Source organism: Ammospiza caudacuta, chromosome 3 (genome assembly GCF_027887145.1).
Source record: "Ammospiza caudacuta isolate bAmmCau1 chromosome 3, bAmmCau1.pri, whole genome shotgun sequence".
NCBI classification, from domain to species: Eukaryota; Metazoa; Chordata; class Aves; order Passeriformes; family Passerellidae; genus Ammospiza; species Ammospiza caudacuta.
In genome coordinates, this window is record NC_080595.1 from 90959210 (window position 1) to 90976505 (window position 17296).

A 17296-nucleotide genomic window follows, 5' to 3' on the forward strand; every position below is an offset into this window, starting at 1 on the left:
CCACCTCCCTGGGCAGACCATTGCAGTACTTTACCACTCTTTCTGTAAAAACCTTTCTCCTAATATCCAACCTATATTTCCCTTGGTGCAGCTTAAAACTGTGTCCTCTGCTTCTGTCAATGGTTGCTGCCTGGAGAAAGAGACCAACCCCCCCTGACTATAGCCCCCTTTCAGGGGTTGTAGAGAGTGATAAGGTCACCCCTGAGTCTCCTTTTCTCCAGGCTAAACACCCCCAGCTCCCTCAGTCATTCCTCATAGGGCTTGTGTTCCCAGCCCCTCACAGCCTCGTTGCCTCCTCTGGACACACTCGGGTGTCTCAAGGTCCTTCCCAAACTGAGGGGCCAGAACTGGACACAGCACTCCAGGTGTGGCCTCACCAGTGCAGAGTACAGGGGAACAATGACCTCCCTGCTCCTGCTGGCCACACCATTCCTGACACAGGCCAGGGTGCCATTGGCCCTCTTGGCCACCAAGCACACTGCTGGCTCGTGTTCAGCTGGCTATTGAGCAGTACCCCCAGGTCCCTTTCTGCCTGGGCACCATCCAGCCTCAGCATCCCCAGCCTGTAATGTTGCAGAGGGTTACTGTGGCCAAAATGCAGGATGGCCAGGGTATCAGACCCAGCCAGCATGGGTTTAGGAGGGGTAGGTCATGTTTGATCAACCTGGTCTTCTTTTATGACCAGGTGACCTGTCTGGTGGATGCAGGAAACGCTGTGGGAGTTGTGTACCCGGACTTCAGCAAGGCCTTTGACACTGTCTCCCACAGCACACTCCTGGAGAAGCTGGCAGCCCAGGGCTTGGACAAGACCACTCTTTGCTGGGTTCAGAACTGGCTGCATGGCCGGGCCCAGAGAGTGGTGGTGAATGGTGCTGCATCCAGCTGGCGACCAGTCACCAGGGGTGTCCCTCAGGGGTCTGTGCTGTGGCCAGTTCTGTTCAATATTTTTACTGACGATATGGACGAAGGGATTGAGTCTTCCATTAGTAAGTTTGCAGATGACACTAATCTGGGAGCCTGTGTTGATCTTTTGGAAGGTAGGAGGGCTCTGCAGAGAGACCTGGAATGGTTGGATGGATGGGCAGAGCCCAATAAGATGATGTTTACTAAGTGCCGAGTCCTGTGTGAAGTCTCTCCAGTTGCAATGAGAGGACTGGGGACAAAACTTTTCACTTCTGCCTTCCCTTATAGTCAGTGGAGAGACAGAGCAAGAGCCTCACCACAGGATCACCCATTCTATCCATTCTAATATAGATTTTTAAGAGAGATGGGATAAATTAGTGAGGGCTTTCTGTGCCTGCCAGGAAAGGGGCTCAAGCAGCTAGCTCGGGATAAAGCATCTAACTTGAAGCTCAGGTCAGTAAGATGAGCCATACACTTGCCATCTTTTAAATTTATTTTAATTCCTTATCTGTAAAATGAGGACGCTGCCGCCTCCTTTTTTCTCCCATCTATTTGAACTGTACGTAACTACTATGTTAGGCTGAATTGTGTTTTGCCTGGTGCCTAGAAAAATGACAACTGACATCTTTTTGAGCTTTATTGGCTTCAGGCTATCACTATTAACAATGAAGGGATAAAATACAGAGCTTCCAGAGCAACTAAGTTTTAAGCATCCATACACAACCTAAAAAACTGACATAGAAGAGGCATGAAGGAAAAATAAGGCTATGAATTTCCACAATTTCTCATTGTCTCAACCTTGTGAACAGCTGCCAACTTCAAGCCTAAACAGGCATATTTCTTATTTTGCTGTTTTAACAGGAGATAATTATAGCTCATTGTTCCACAGCTTACTGTATAAAATGCTGAGCAGTACTTCTGTGTATTCTTCTTAGGTCTGAGGAACTTTAACTACCTTTGATTCTTGTGTTCCAGATAATCACTATTAAGCAGTTAAAAGTTCATTAAAATGAGGCCAAACATAGATGAAAATGCCAACAAAAACATGCCTGAAAATAATAAATAATAAAATGGTAGTGCCATTAGAAAGCGATTTTATCAGACTATATTTTTAAACATATCTAAAGAACATTTTATGTACTTCAATTATATTTGATGAAATTAACTTTCTTTGACATAATTGTCCTAAGGATGTGGAATTTTAAAATGGAAATGATACTCTGAAGCAGCACCCAATGAGGACATTTTCTGCAAATATTCATATGTATATCTTTCATGACCTAGAGTTCAAATTTATCCACTGTTTTCCACACTATGGAAATAAGTTTAAACTATAATGAATAATTTAAATGAAGATGGGAAAAGCATGTTTGAGTTGCAGGCCTGTACTTTTCCACAATTAGGAAGGCAACAGTTCCCTTGGGTTTTCTTTCTTTGGCTGTGAAAGAAAATGGCTGAGTAGTATTTCCAAAACATTTCTGTGCAATTCCACAACATCAATACCTCAAGAATAGGAGATTCCTTCTCTCATTCTTTTAATCCAAACTCCAACTCCAAAAACCAGCAGAAACCATAATTAGAAAACATTCTTTAGAAGTTCCTCTTTTTTTATTTTATTTGAAGTTCTCCAAATTGAAATGCTGCTCAGATCATCCCTTCTCTCAGCCTGAACTCTGCTAATGAGAAGGCCTTTGGCATTTTTTCTTCTTTGTGGATGGGTAGGGAACAGCCAGTGCTTTTCTTGCTAGCAGATAAACAGGATGGATGAATAGGGCACCACAATCCTAGATTAGGCCAGAGATTCATCACTGACAGATAGTACAAAGGTCAAATAATATCTTACTAGAAAATATCTAAAATAGTGAAGCACACTTGGAAGGACAAGTTGAAATCATAATTCCTAGCTAGGTCACAACAATCAAATCTGTTTTCCTACATTTAAAACTACCTCTAAGCCACTAAACAATTACTAGTAAGCTTTGTGTTTTGCAGCCCTGGTTGAAGAAGCGTGGGGAGCTGGCAGAGCCAGAGCTGGCAAACAGGCAGCAGGGCAGGATGCTGACCTGAACAAGGCAGTAAAAGCATGCCAGTGTCAGCCAGAACGCTGCACCAGGCCAGCTGCTTGTGCAAACAGATGTTTGCCAGAGCCTGAAATAATTGTTCAGAGAGCAAAGTAGGGCAGTTCTAGGAGAGATACAGGCTTAGCAGCCATCCCCTCTGCTGGGCTGTCAGGAAAAGGATACAGATAATCAGCAATATGACTGAAGGGAACAATTATGAGGGGAACAAATTTTTTATTTGCCAGAGACACCAAATACCCAAACTGTTGTTGGCCCATTCCTAACAGTTGCATTACTTGCAACATAGTACCATGAGAATCTGATGGTGATTCAGAGATATAAAATGAACCTCTTTGTTGATTCATGGTATTCATTGTGGATTCATGGGCTGATAAACATGAGAAAAATGTAAAGACCTTATTAAATAATAAAACAGTGTTTCTGCACTTGCTCCTTAACTGCTGCAGAACTTGAGGAATAATGATCCAACTCCAAACTGCTGTGCTCACATGAACCAAACCAGAAAACCAAGAAACCTAATGAATGTGAAATGTCAAAGAGAAGATAACCAAATTCATAAAAGTACATAAGATAGAAAAAAAAATTAGGCCAGATGTGATCAGCAAAGAGCCTTTCCAGATTGGTTTTGAGCCAACCTGGTGTCTTGCTCTTATTTAATAACTTCAATGATTTGTAGTCCTGTTTGTACACAGTTTCCTCCTATTTTAATCTTAACAGGATCAGTAAAATGTTAGCTCAAGGATACTTTCTCTCTGGAGCACAAGAGGCTTAGTCAACCTGTTCTGCATAAACATGTGAAAATACACAGATCAACTGATTTACAAAAGGCACTACAGTATCTACCTTGCCCATTCCTTCCTGTTCTGAGATAGCAAAGATTAGAGATATGGGACATATTTATTATGTTTTCCCTATGCTTAAACAATCATATGAAAATGCAGTTCTCCTAAGTCTGTAGGCTAAGAACCAAGGATACTCCATCTCCTTCTGTTCTGCCATCACAACAGGTCTCTAAGGTGTGAAAGCAGATCAGGTGAGCAGTAGAACATCCCCAAGTTTTCTTCCTCACATTTCTGAAAGACAATGAGAATGCAGTGTGTAATGTGATACTGAAATAAAATGGGTGGCTCCAAATCTGGCAAAGTGAACCAGTCCTTTTCCTCTTTTAGGGCCTGAAATATTTCGACACACAATAGGTTTCCTTGATATTTCTGTATGGCACCTTTTATCTGACAGGATCTTGGGGACAGGTGAGTGCTTCCACACACTGCTGAGAGCCTGAAGCTTCCCAGGTGGAGTTCTGGGGCCCCGATCCAAGACAGCCATAAGGACTAACACACAGAGCTGAAGGAAGCAGCAGAAGAAACAGGCTGCTCCTAAATAGCACAGCACCAGCCAAGTACCAAAGATGTACCCTTGATTTAAAACAAGGCTTGTGACATCTTAAACAACCACAGCTTGTTGGTGGCCAAACCGGCATTTCCAGCGCCACTTGGAAATCTGATGCACATCATGTACCAATTAAAGAACAGCCTTTGGGCATCAGTGTCCCAAACTATGCAGTCCAGACAGTCTCCTAGCTCTGTCTGGTTGGGCAAACTGCACCAGCAATTTCTACCTGATTTGAACCAACCATTCAAAATGTGCATCTTCATCCTCCTTGTGCCTGGTCTCCCTGGCACCTGATCACCACCATGGCCAACAAATTTGATCACTCACAGGTGAATCAGACAGAGGAAAGGACTGACCACCATCTGACAGTTTTAAAAGCTCTTGCTCACGGAAAAATATGTCCTCTTGGATTTGAGCTTCTCTGGAGCAGCTGAAAGGAGATCTTCTGTCTTCCCATTGTATCTATTCCATAGGAGGAAAAAAACTGCAGACCTTGAATGCAGCTGAAGCAGGCACAACTGTTTCTCTGCCTGAACACTACACTGAACCCCTATTTTTACCCACTGTTACAGCTAAGATGACTGAATTACAAGGTCACGTATTTTGCCGAGGGCCATATCATGAGTCATTTGATTAAAACTCTGCCCTTCCGGGCTCACAGTCCTTTTCTCTACTCATTAGTACACAGAATGTAATAAAATGTTGGAATATCCCCAGAAAGGAGTCTTACTTAGACCACTTCCTCTGTAGTTCACCAGCACAGACCTCAACTCCTGGATTAGGCAACTTTCCAGCTCAATCACATGATGCAAAATAACATTTTAAGTTAAATTTCAAGTGGGATAATTAGCAGCTACAGAACATCAAGATTGTTCTAAACCTAAACAAAATCACAAGAGGAATTTTAGAGAGGATTCAAGAGGATAAACAGAATAGAGGCTAAGCAAATGCATAGTGGACACTATTCACCCTTTCTATTATCCATCTTGACAAGGGTTCTTTGATGCCTTTAGTAACTTATGACCTTCCCCCTTCTTTCTTTTTTTCCCCCCACATTTTTTAGCAAAAAACCTTTAATGAACTCTCTAATCTAGAATAACTGAAAACTGAAAAGTTGGTAAAATTAACCAGTGGTTCTGACTGATGAGAAATCATTGATAACATGAGGTATTTTATTAAAGCTGCAATAACACTCTTCTAGCACAGTTTAAGGAAGGGTTCATTTTATAAACTCATAGGGTGTTGGAATGAAAGATCTGATCGTTCCCATGTAACCTCATAAATTTTCTTGCTAGTCAGTTTCGAGTCTATGAGCTTCAGTAAAATTCTCATGAGAACACAGCATCCATCCATAAAAACTCCTAAACCCACCATGGGAATCAGCTGGTTCAGAAGGGTTCAGAGGTTCAAGCCTGTGGTTTATTTATTGAAATTTTCTCAGTAAATATATCATGGTATAATAGATAGCAAGCACACTGTTTTGTGCTAGTAACATCCGTCTTCCATAATATACATGCACAGTAAGTTTCAAAAATAGGAAGGAAGAACACTAAGTTACATTTAAATGTGGGCGCACTGAACCTTTTTATCAAAAAGAGTCTGAAATCATAAACAAGAGTGAGAATTTGCTTCCTTATCTTTTAAAACCACTGTCATCAAATGCAGCTAAGATATTGCTCTATGCAAAGGCATAAAAAGGGAATTCAGATCACCAGAGGTTTTGACAGACTGGGCTGAAATTAGATGCTTCTAGTCCCAGAAGATGATGGTGACAGAGATAACAGTGGTAGAGCATTAGAAGCTGCAGAAGTACATTCCTTCACTGTAGTATTGGAAGTGTGACTCTGACCACGAGCACCATGTCCATGCTGGAAACACAAGCATTTCATAGAGTCTGTGGTTGAAGGCTCTGAACCAATTTTACCTCCTCCCTCTATAAAGCCTCTAAACCAAACCCTAAAAAAGTGCAAATTCCTTCCTTTCCTCAGAGACAGCAAACAGCAGCAGGAATGCAACAGACAGAAGAAGCTTCTGTGAGGCAATGTGGTACCCAAGAATAGCTCAGAAACTCCCTCAGGTGATGAATTTGATAGCTAGTTTGTGTCAGACTAATTATCCTAACACAGGATTCATGCAGTTATTTCTACCTCAAAACGCTTCTGAGGGAATAAAAATACCACTAAAATCCAAATAAATTTTTTTCCTGTTGGAAACCAAAGCCAGTTAGTCTACAGTCTCTGGTAGTTGAGAAGAACACTTCTACCCTAAGAAAGAGTCAGTCTTTCAGTGAAATTTTTTGGCAACTCATTTCAGGCCTTTAGAAGCAAGCTCTGGAGGTGGCAGGAACAGGGAGGTGACAAAGTCACCTTCCTCCCAGCTCTACAACCAGCTGCCAGCTTCCAACTCTGAAAATAAACAGGCAGATGGCCACAGCACTCTCTGTGGTCCAAATCATGCTGCTTCATGCAGGTGTGCAGAGCACTGCAGCCTCAGCACACTGCAGGGGCCAGGACTGCCAACACCACCATTACTCTAAGGTGTCAGGGATGAGCATGCCATGGGCAGCCTCTGCATTCTCTACTCTGCAACTCCTATATGCTGCACTCTTCTCCTGGCGCTGCAGTATGAAGATGAAATGGGAGAGGAGGATGCTATGGGGAAAGGTGGAATACCCTGGTGTATCCCCTGCCTGGCTTCTCTGGGACACAAATACACAGCCTTCATACTCAGCTGCTCTGTGCTCCATATTGCATCCCATCCTCAGAGCCCCACTGCCGAACGCTGATGGAGTGTTTGCCTAGAAAGAGCACAAGGCTGTGCAGAAAATGACCCTTTAGTCTCTCCTCTCTGTATTCTGTGCGCATGCAGATCCTGCTCAAAAAAACGGGCTCCATTCTGATTTCTGCCAACCATCTGCTGAAACATAAATGTGTTTTAGTTTTTATACTATTGAACTCCAAGCAACTTCACAGGCTTCCTTCACTTACCCTAACAGTACCTTGAATATGTTCAGAAAATTTGCTTGGCTTTGATAATAAAGTTCTGGCTTTGTATTTCAAAGTAGTGTACTTCAAATCCTGCTGGGAGTGCATTTTTAATAAAAATTCTCTATATCTTTTCTTTCTCTTCATGTGAGCTCAGCATATGTACAGTATTTAAATGCCTGGATTAGAAGCATAGTTAACAAAAATATTCCAACAACTTTTTTTTTTTTCTGGAAGAAAGAAAACTTACTCTTTGTGTGTGTGTGTCTGTGTACCTGACAGAGCTGGTTTCTTTCACACTGACACACCTAAAAATGTTTAAATAAAATTCAGCCGTTTGATATGCAAAATAAGCATTACAAATCTTTATTAATTTCTTAATGTAATCAAGAGTTTGATCCCACAAGCATTGTACATTATTATTTAGTGTTAACAGCTATAGCTGTGCATATAAAGGGAGTCTGCAGGCACTCCTTTATACACATTTATACATCTTTTCTTTGGAATAGAGCTGGCCTTTCCATTTGCTAAATCATTTACACCATAGGGAAAATGGGAAAGCAATGTAATACAGCATTGATTGACTTTTGCAAAGTAGAAACCAGATCTAATTCCATTTTAGCCTGGTCAAATCTTAAGGTTTTGAGGGAAGCTTCTGCTTGGTCCAGTGATAACAGTAACTTGTAATTTACATGGCACATCTTCTGAAAAATTCTCAAACTTACAAAGATTTACAGGGGTCACTTCTGTTGAGAGTGAACTGCAGAGAGGGGTGAAAAATAGGTTTGTGTAACATAAAGAGATGGGCAATGGAAATTAAAGACAACAGACCAAGAGTAATGTATTCCCTTGAAAAATGTAGATGATAATAGGTAGACACAATATAAATTCTAACAATGAATTATCCTTTAGCTCACAAAAAATGTCAAGAGACTTCAAATACCACAGATGGTCAGTGCCTCCATTTTCAATTACCTCTGACAGATGGCCCTTCCCTACGGCCCAGTGCTGATATGCCAAGAACACAGATTAGAGACAGACTCAGAGGCAAGAGCAGTGCCATACTTTGCAGCTGTATTTATAGACAGACCCAGAGTGTGCTTTGCCTCTGTATCTACAATTCAAACACACTGCATGAAGACATATTGAAACAATAGCAGTCACTTGGTTCTATTCCCTGTCCTGATTTACCACCATAAATCATACTGTAGGCTATTCACCAGCTGCATGAAGGCCCCAGAACGTATCAGTATCCACTCTAGCAGCTAACAGCTCTGCATATAGTTAATGCATTTCACTATCACTGCAACTCTCTTTCATTCCCAAAAGTTGAGATTCTGTTATAGATCAAATCATCAATTAAATTATTGGCCAGTAATCTCAAAACCCAAGCCAACTGCTGACAAATCAAATCCACAACTGGCATTTATACTAAATTAATCATGTAGCACATGGGTATTTGTTAGCACTTTACCACATTGTACACAATCAAGTTATTTCCTGACTCCAGTTCCAGTTTCAATCATAGCTCTTTGTTTTATGTAAAACACCCAAAAAATAAAATTATCCAAATGTCTTTATCACCTAAAAAAATGTAAACTGTGGGAGTGTGAAATGTAAATTCTTTACAATCCATTAAAGCTCCAGGTCCAGATGGTCTCTCTGCAGTTTTTCCAATGATCCAATTTGCTGTTTCCATCCCATTTATGATGCCTTTATTGAGAATCATAATAGGTGTTCAAAACACATTTAGTAAAGCAACTGTTAATTTTATTTTTGGATTTTGGAGCATGAAGGGACTCTGGAAATAGATTTGCTTGCCCACTTATCATTACCATCTACTGAGGGGGATGCATCCAGAACAGAAGTCACTCTGGTTTGAACAGTGCTAGCCACATGGCTGCAGGCAGCTTGGCCATGCCCCTTGCTCCTCTCCCTGCTCCTGTGGCCCATGCACCTCCCAAGGAGGGCCCTTCCTCAGCATGGATCTGCCAGGGATGCAGAGCATGCCCTGGACAAATGGCATAGGTAATGTCATCCCTGAAGATGAAGATGTGTGTGAATTGAGTATCTGTGTGTGTCTGCAGATGAAACACACCCAACTGCCCAGCCAGCATTTGCCCAAACTGATCATGTTACAGAAGATGATCATCAGCCAGATTAAACAGTTACTGGGGAATTACAAAAATACTTGACACAAAGCAGGAGCCAGACTGAAAAAAATTATTCAAGAAGTGTGAAAACTCATAACAGGACAGACCTCAGAAGGGAAACAACTATCTAAAGGGTGTGTGGTTCAGCCCATAACTTGTAGGGAACTTCAGGGATCTGTAAAAAGATAGAGGATCCACATCTCCTACAGGAGACAAGTAAACAGGGAAATCTGCAATCTTTGGGAAGAGGGATGTTTTTGTAACCCATACTGCCCATGAGTTGAGAGGGTCCATACAACTCTGTGCCTATGTGTACCTGCATATTTCTCAGATTGGTTATAGAAGAAATCTCTAGCATGCTTTGCCTATTTGTACTACTGATCTCGTTTCCATAGTTCACTGATTGCTGTATAATTACACTCTGCTAATAAAGCAATAAACTGCTTTGATTCATATTTATTTAAACTATGTGAACTCAGCAGCTTTACCCCACAACCTGTAATGAGTTGCTGAAGCAACCAGAGATCTCTGTAGCACAAGGATTTCATGTTTTCTTCCAGAGCATTGATTGACACTGAATAAATTCATGTTTATTGAACTGTATCTAACTGCAGGTGAGATCTCTTAAGTGCATGTGATATTTTTCTCAAAATAATTATTTTTAAGTAAGGCATTACACATATGGTTATTTCAGATCTGCTATTTCTACAGGAGTTCATATGCAGGTGTTACATGGCTAGCACTTGTAACTAAACATACCTCAATCTGGGAATCAGCATGCAATGTTAGCACTGTATTTTCCCCCTTGAAAAAAATGAACTAGACTGATTTGGATCTCTATTACCACAATCAGAACTGCAAAAGTGTTTTTTGCATGTTGCAGGGGTTCTCTAATCCTACAGGTTTTAGAAGACTTTTTTGAAACATCAATTAAGAATTTCTTTTTCTTTAAAACAGACAAATCTTTACAATTTTACCCATTTAGCTGGCCTGGCCAATTCTCCTTCCTTCCATAGCTGTAATAATATACTCTAGTATTCCCTAAAGCACGTTTAGCTGTGCATGCCTGGGTATGCTAGTCAGTGCTAATTTGCTATAATCCCACTGCCCTGACTTTCTCAAACCACATCACTACAAATGTAGGCAGTTTGGTCCAAAGTGTGGACTCTGCAACAGCCTCACAGCCCTAAATTTTACAAAGCATTGATGCACTACCAGTGACAGCAAACTCCCCACACATCCTCAGAGTACAGATAAGGCACAAGCAGCCAAGCAATCAGAAAGGCTCAAACATTACCAAACAATGAACTTTGAACAACTCAGTAAAGGAAACAAACATGCACACAAAAAAGGTCAGTTTCTGGGATGAGAATGTAGCTGAATATCCCAGCCAAAGATAATTGTATTTCACAAAATTGCAAACCTCACATGAGAGTTTATAGTGGAAAAACACTGACAGGCCATTGTCTGTGGCACTCTATTCACAAGGCTGCAATTATAGCTTTACCATAATGAGTGTAACTCTGTGGTCAGAAAGACTGCAAGAATATGATATTTTCCATGGAATACTTCTTCTTCCTTCATGGGTGTTTGGCTTGAAATCTGGATTTTATGTTGCAGTGTTGTTGGCATTATCTCACACTTTAACGTTTGTGGCTGAATTATGTAAGTACTTTAACTTGGCTTCTTCTTTTAGGTGTATAAAGAAAAGTTACTTCATCTTTTCCAAGCATGAGTAATTGCACCCAACAGTAGACATGTAACCACTTTCTATCATTTGATGCTCATAATCTTCCCTTTGCACTCCCAGCAGTACTCCTTTGGGTATCCTCAGCCACAAAAAAATGGAGACAGCTTTTTTCTCTTTTTCTCAAATTAAGTTACTGCTGTTATTAGGCAATATCCCTATGGTCTCACTGAGCTGTGCTTCTCCAGGCAGGCTTGGCAAGACATATCCTAACCCACGCTGCCTGATGACAACCACCATGAGATACCAGTCTCACCACCCACTGGGGGCTCCTCTAGCACATGTTTGTGGAAGGTTCCTGGCTCATCTGCACTGGAGGAGCACCAAAAAAACCCTCAGAGGAGACAAAAGATCTGGCTTCATAACCAACCAAGCATGAAACACAGTACTTGTGTATCTCTAAGTGTGGGAAGAGCTTAGGAAAGGGAAGGAAAACAACATCTGAACTCTTAAAAATGTTACTTCTGATAGATGTAAAAGATGGGTTGGTAATCATTACCCGAGGCTGCTGAGCAGTGGGTGGTCCTCCTTATGGATGTACCAACTCTGATGAGAAAAAGGTCAGAATTTCAAAAGGAAAGTGCTGGAAAAAGAACGTTGCTTTGAGGCCCTAAGCCTGTTCACCACTTTTTCTCAGTAGTACATTTGTAAGCAATACTCCTGATGTTAATGAGATTATCTAAAGGCAGAAGGAGTACTCACACAAATAAGGGCTGGGATTCATGCCTAGTAATCTGTCTAATCTGGCACTCTCTCTCCTTCAGCTGCACTAGATATTTTCCAACAGATGACTATCAAATAATATTTCCAAAATACACTGATATCCTGGGGGAAATTCTATCACAACTTACAAAATCTTTCCTGAGACATGAGTATTCATCAAGTTCTACACAGACAAAGCAAAAGGATCTCAGGGGAAAGTGCAACATCAGGAGGGCTATAGTTCAGTCTAAGAGTCCCTATCTAAGCACTGATATTATGTGGACTGTATTAAAAGTGTATGTTTCCTTAATACCGTACAAAGCAGTTTTAGCAGCCTATGGTTCAGGTCTTACTGAAGTAAGAGAACCCTGAGGTATCATCTTCAAAAATTAAAATACAAACTCCTACCAGCATTGTATTTATCCTCACATACCTGTAGATACAAAATCAGAGCCCTGAAAAGAACATAAAGGATGTCGTGGTGGGTTAGACCAACATCCAGCTATCCCCAGTATCCTTTCTTTAATAACAAGAGATCCTATTTAAAGAGAACAAGCCAGGCATATAAATTTTCTTTATTCTCCTCCAGCATCCACAATCATCATATTAGGGATGCTAGGGAGCATATCCCTATTAAATTATTTTTGCATCTGCCTATGAATATGTAGTCCATTTAACTGTTTAGTCTCCTTTCCAGTGTGCTGACCCATTTGCTTCCAAAACCTCTGCCAGCAGTAAATTCCACAAGTTCATTATATCTGCTACAAAAAAGTATATTCCATTCTATCTTTTCTAAACCAATTTCCTACTAGTTTCAACAACTGTCCCTACTTCTACTTCTGGATGATTTGGAAAACATCAATCTTTATTCACTCTACCCACTGCCTTAATTGTATAAATCCTGATTACATGCATTCTGAGGATCATGCTGTGAGTAGCTTCACTTCCTTGTATTTGATCCTTGAGAGTATTGGATGTGAGTTTGAGTGGGACTGTCCCTCCATCTTTCAGTCCCTTCTTCAAAACATAAGCAAAGATCATCTCTAAGGATCAGATCTAAGACTGCAGTTTCAGAACAAAAATGTCAGCAGTGAGCTAAATTTTCTGATGATTTATCATCATGGCTCAGCATAGAGCTTGCTGAATGTGTGGGTCAAGGAACTGACTGAGAATGGGGAATTCAGCAACTGAAATAAGTTATTGCAAAATCACAGCCTCAGCCACACTCTCTGCACCCCATAAAAGCTAGGATCTCAGAGAGCTCCTCCATCTGGGAGGGATGTTGTATCTTACTTTTCCTTCTTTTTAGTGTGAGGATGATCTGGAGGATGCCTATGATGTGGAGATACTCCTGTTCACAAGCTTGCCCATACTGGGCCTGACCAAAGTTCAGCCAGCTCATGCTCCTGTCTTGGTCTATGGCCAAGGGCAGGAGAGAAAGAGTTACAACAGCAGGCATGAACTGATGTCTAGGAAAGAGTAAGGACAGGGCATTTATATATGAACTTTCATCCTAAAGCTTCCCTAGCCTCAAACTGTTTTTTAGACCAGGAAGCTTTGAGGCACATACAGGTTTTAAGTAATTCTTGATAATTCTTGGAGTATCTGGTGTATCTTGGTGTATCTTGGAGAGGGCAAATGCCTCTGTGCCTCTGTCCTTCAGTGAGTTGTTGTCTGAAAAACTTGTCTCTCAGTATGTGCAGGTGAAAACAGACCCTTCTGTACAAGCACATAGTGGTGAGAGGTATCAGAGATCTGCTGTCTATCATAGGATGACAAATACTAGGGAAAGGATCTGAAAATACACACACACACACACACATACACACAAATCCCTTCTTTCACCCAAGAAACTTTCATCCTCATGAGTTATTTTCAATCAGCTGAAAACACCAAATAATGACTAATAAGCCACTTCAAATAACTTTGAAATCCCTTCGAGTTTCACTCTGACTTCATGAACTACTTTAAAATCCACATACTTACTATAAAGATGGAAAATGTGGATATATCAGTAGCAGAGAACAGATAGTGGTCCTAATCTGATTTAGTTAGACCAAGAATTCCTGAGATATTGAAGAGAAAAACGTCCATTTCTTCAGATGAAATCTATCAGCTTTTGAGAACTCAGCTGGGAAAATGAAACCACTACATTGAGCAGAAGCCAAGGCAGTTTAACCACTCACTCTCAACACCACCTACAGCTCTTTGATTATGCCTGGTGAGCAGAAACAATCTAATATATGCTCTCTCAAACCACTGCATACCACAACCCCATTCTTGCATTTTGTTACTATTGAACTCTCCACCTTTACAGGTAGCCAGAACCTAATTTCTCACACTAATATTGTGGATATTGGCAGCTTGCAAGGCCCATAGGTAGGTTTCTGTGGGCATGCACCTTTTTTCAGTGTTTGCTGGACTCAGCATCTGGGAAGATTCCTGAGATACCACTGACCAACCATAATCATGGGTTGCATTTCCCCAGATTTACCAAGAATTTCAGCTGGTGCCATACCTAATGGTTTCTTGCAGGCAAAGCTTCCTGACAAGTCAAAGAAAATGCACAGCTTCAGGTTATCTCACTGTTTTTTGGTGATGCCTACAGAGACTCTCTCCAGCCCCCCAGCTGGTCATGCAATCCCATCTCTTCCTTCGTGTTCTGATGCTTTATAAAGACTCCTGACATAACTAATTTAAACAAATGACTGATTGAATGAATTCAGCAAAAGGTGGTAAACTTTTCTGCCTGGTTATATTTCTGCCAGGCTACTGAGTTGACTCAGTCATTGAGGACTGGGAGAGATGGAGCAAAACTCATCAATTGCTTCACAAATTAACAGACTGGAACACAAAACTGGAAATGACGAGGCCCTTTTGGCAGCAATGACCTGTAAAATCTGAGCACCATCTCCTCTGAAATCACTGCCCAAGAACCCATCTCTTTTTCCTTTGCAACCTTTAGTCCATGTTAATTCATAGAAAAGGCCTTAAATTTGTGCGACTGCCTGCCAGGTTACTTCATAGTTATTATTAAAAAACAGTGTCTCTGTCTTTTACTATTTGATTGATGATTCCAGATTTAAGCTTTCATACTAAATTTTCAAGTGACACCTCAGAACTGCAGTGTAATAACCCACAAAGTCAGCCCAGAAAGCTGTACATCAGTCTGTGCATCAACCTCCTCAGCTTTTTAAAACGAGCTTCTGTTACTTTGACACCACTGTCCTTCCCACCACTTATCTGCCTATGAGTGTCTATATAAAAGCTTACAGAATTTATACCTAACAGTTGCTTTTTTGTACTGGAATATAACAACTGACTCCTTCCTTGATTAACTAGATCATTAAACCCGAAGCCTCTGAACATGCACTTCAGTATTTTATCTCCTCTTCCTCTTCCATAATCCCACCCAATGAGAACAGCCTTTGCACAAAAATATTCCAGAATGACACCTGTCTCAGGGTGCTTAGCTGCTCTCTTCTCCCCATCTCAGTATCTTTTCTTCTGTCTATGGGATTTCAGAGGCACTCTTCCATTCCTTCCACTCAGAGACACCATTCCACTCCAGATCTCTTCTGGAAAATCACTTTATATTCTGGGAAAGCAGTTAGCAATAAAGCTTACTGGAAGCTTACAATTATGAGTAGCCCTTATCCTTAATACAGGAAGACCAACAAAAAGCACAAACATCTCACCAGAGACAGGGGTCTTTCATGTGCTTCCTCCTGCCAACACCTTCTCTAACAACAGGTAGCCTCAGCAAAAATGCTCCAGGGGAGAGAGATGGGCTGTGTTACACAAGCCCCTTAGAGGTTTCTTGTTTTAGACACGACATAAGCAAAGCAAGGCACCAGCTCAGATTTTCTCAGGGAAGAATGCCTACATTCAGGTGAGACTCTAGCTGGGGCTAACACAAGGTAACTCATAATACAGGTGAAACTTTCTAGGGACAGGGCTGTACAATTTTAAGAAGCCTCCACTCAACACTTTTAACTCTTTTCCTCTTCAGGTCACATTTTTCTGAAGATGGAAAAATATATCCCTGAAACTAAGACAATTTTCTTGCCAGATTTGAAAGTTTGTTTTTTCAAAGCAAAGAGATGCTAGGGGCTGTTCAGAGAAATGGCTATGTTTATAATGGACAAAACCATGTATTTTTGCCTAAATTCATCCTTGAAGTTGGCTCAATTGTTGTAAATGGAACTTTCCAAAACCAAATCAAACAAATCATAATACAAAACAAAATAACCAAAACAAACTAAAATAAAACAGCTGGAAGCAGACACCCAACAGGGGAATTTCAGCTCAGATTGGCAGTAACAAGCAAGTGAAAACTATACTAGAAAGCACACAGCAACAGTAACACTGGGTATGTTGCTAACTCTGTTAGAGCTCTCTGTAAGGACTGAGGTGTTTGATTTGTCATGCTACCAAAAACTAATTTAATTAATTCTACTCCTATTCAAAACCTCCCATCTGTGCTGTAAAATACAGCAACCATTTTGCATCAGACAATAGTTAAGCAAAACCTTAGGGAAAACAGTACAAAAATACTTTTTGTAATTGAAAACTGAAGGGAACATAATAAGCAGCATATAATTATGTGAATTCAAATTTTACTCAGACTTCAGGGTTACCCAGTCTTATTAAGTGATGAGTATCATTGAATCAGTGAACACAACTGGTCATTATCCTAGAGGTGCCAAAAGATGCTGTATTTGTTGCACTTTGGAATCCCCACAAATAGAATTGCATGGTTCTGCTCCATTTAATTCCCTGTTTATTTTACTGTGTTTTTCAAGAGCCGCAAGTCTCGTAATACTTCATCAAGAAATCCACTCTCTGGATTTCAGCTTATGAATCCACTTTTTGTTTGCATTTTGGAGCCATCCTGCCCTCAAGTGTCCTATGTTTGTTTTCCAAAGTTGGTGTACCTTAAGTTTTCCTTCCCACAGACACTGTGGTGAGATAAGGAGAGCAGTTCTGTTTTCCACTGAGCAGACAGACTTGGACAGCTCACATGGAGTGGGTTTGTATTGCAGCAGTTAAACACTACCAGAAAAAAACAAATGGAATGTTAGGAGTGGAAATTAGATACGTTTACGCTAATGAGAATGTTGATTTGCTTTCCAGTTAGCTCTTTGGAGCGGAAAACTCCCACACCTTTAAGCAAAGAAATCTAAAGGAAACACAGGATTCTGGCAGAGATTTTCAAGTGACCCCTGAAGGAGGCAGGTATCCAAGTCCTATCACATGGCATTGTGAGTCTCTCCCTGTTGTGGCCATGTTTATGCTCAGTCTATTTGTGGGAACAAGGGAAGTGTGGGGAAC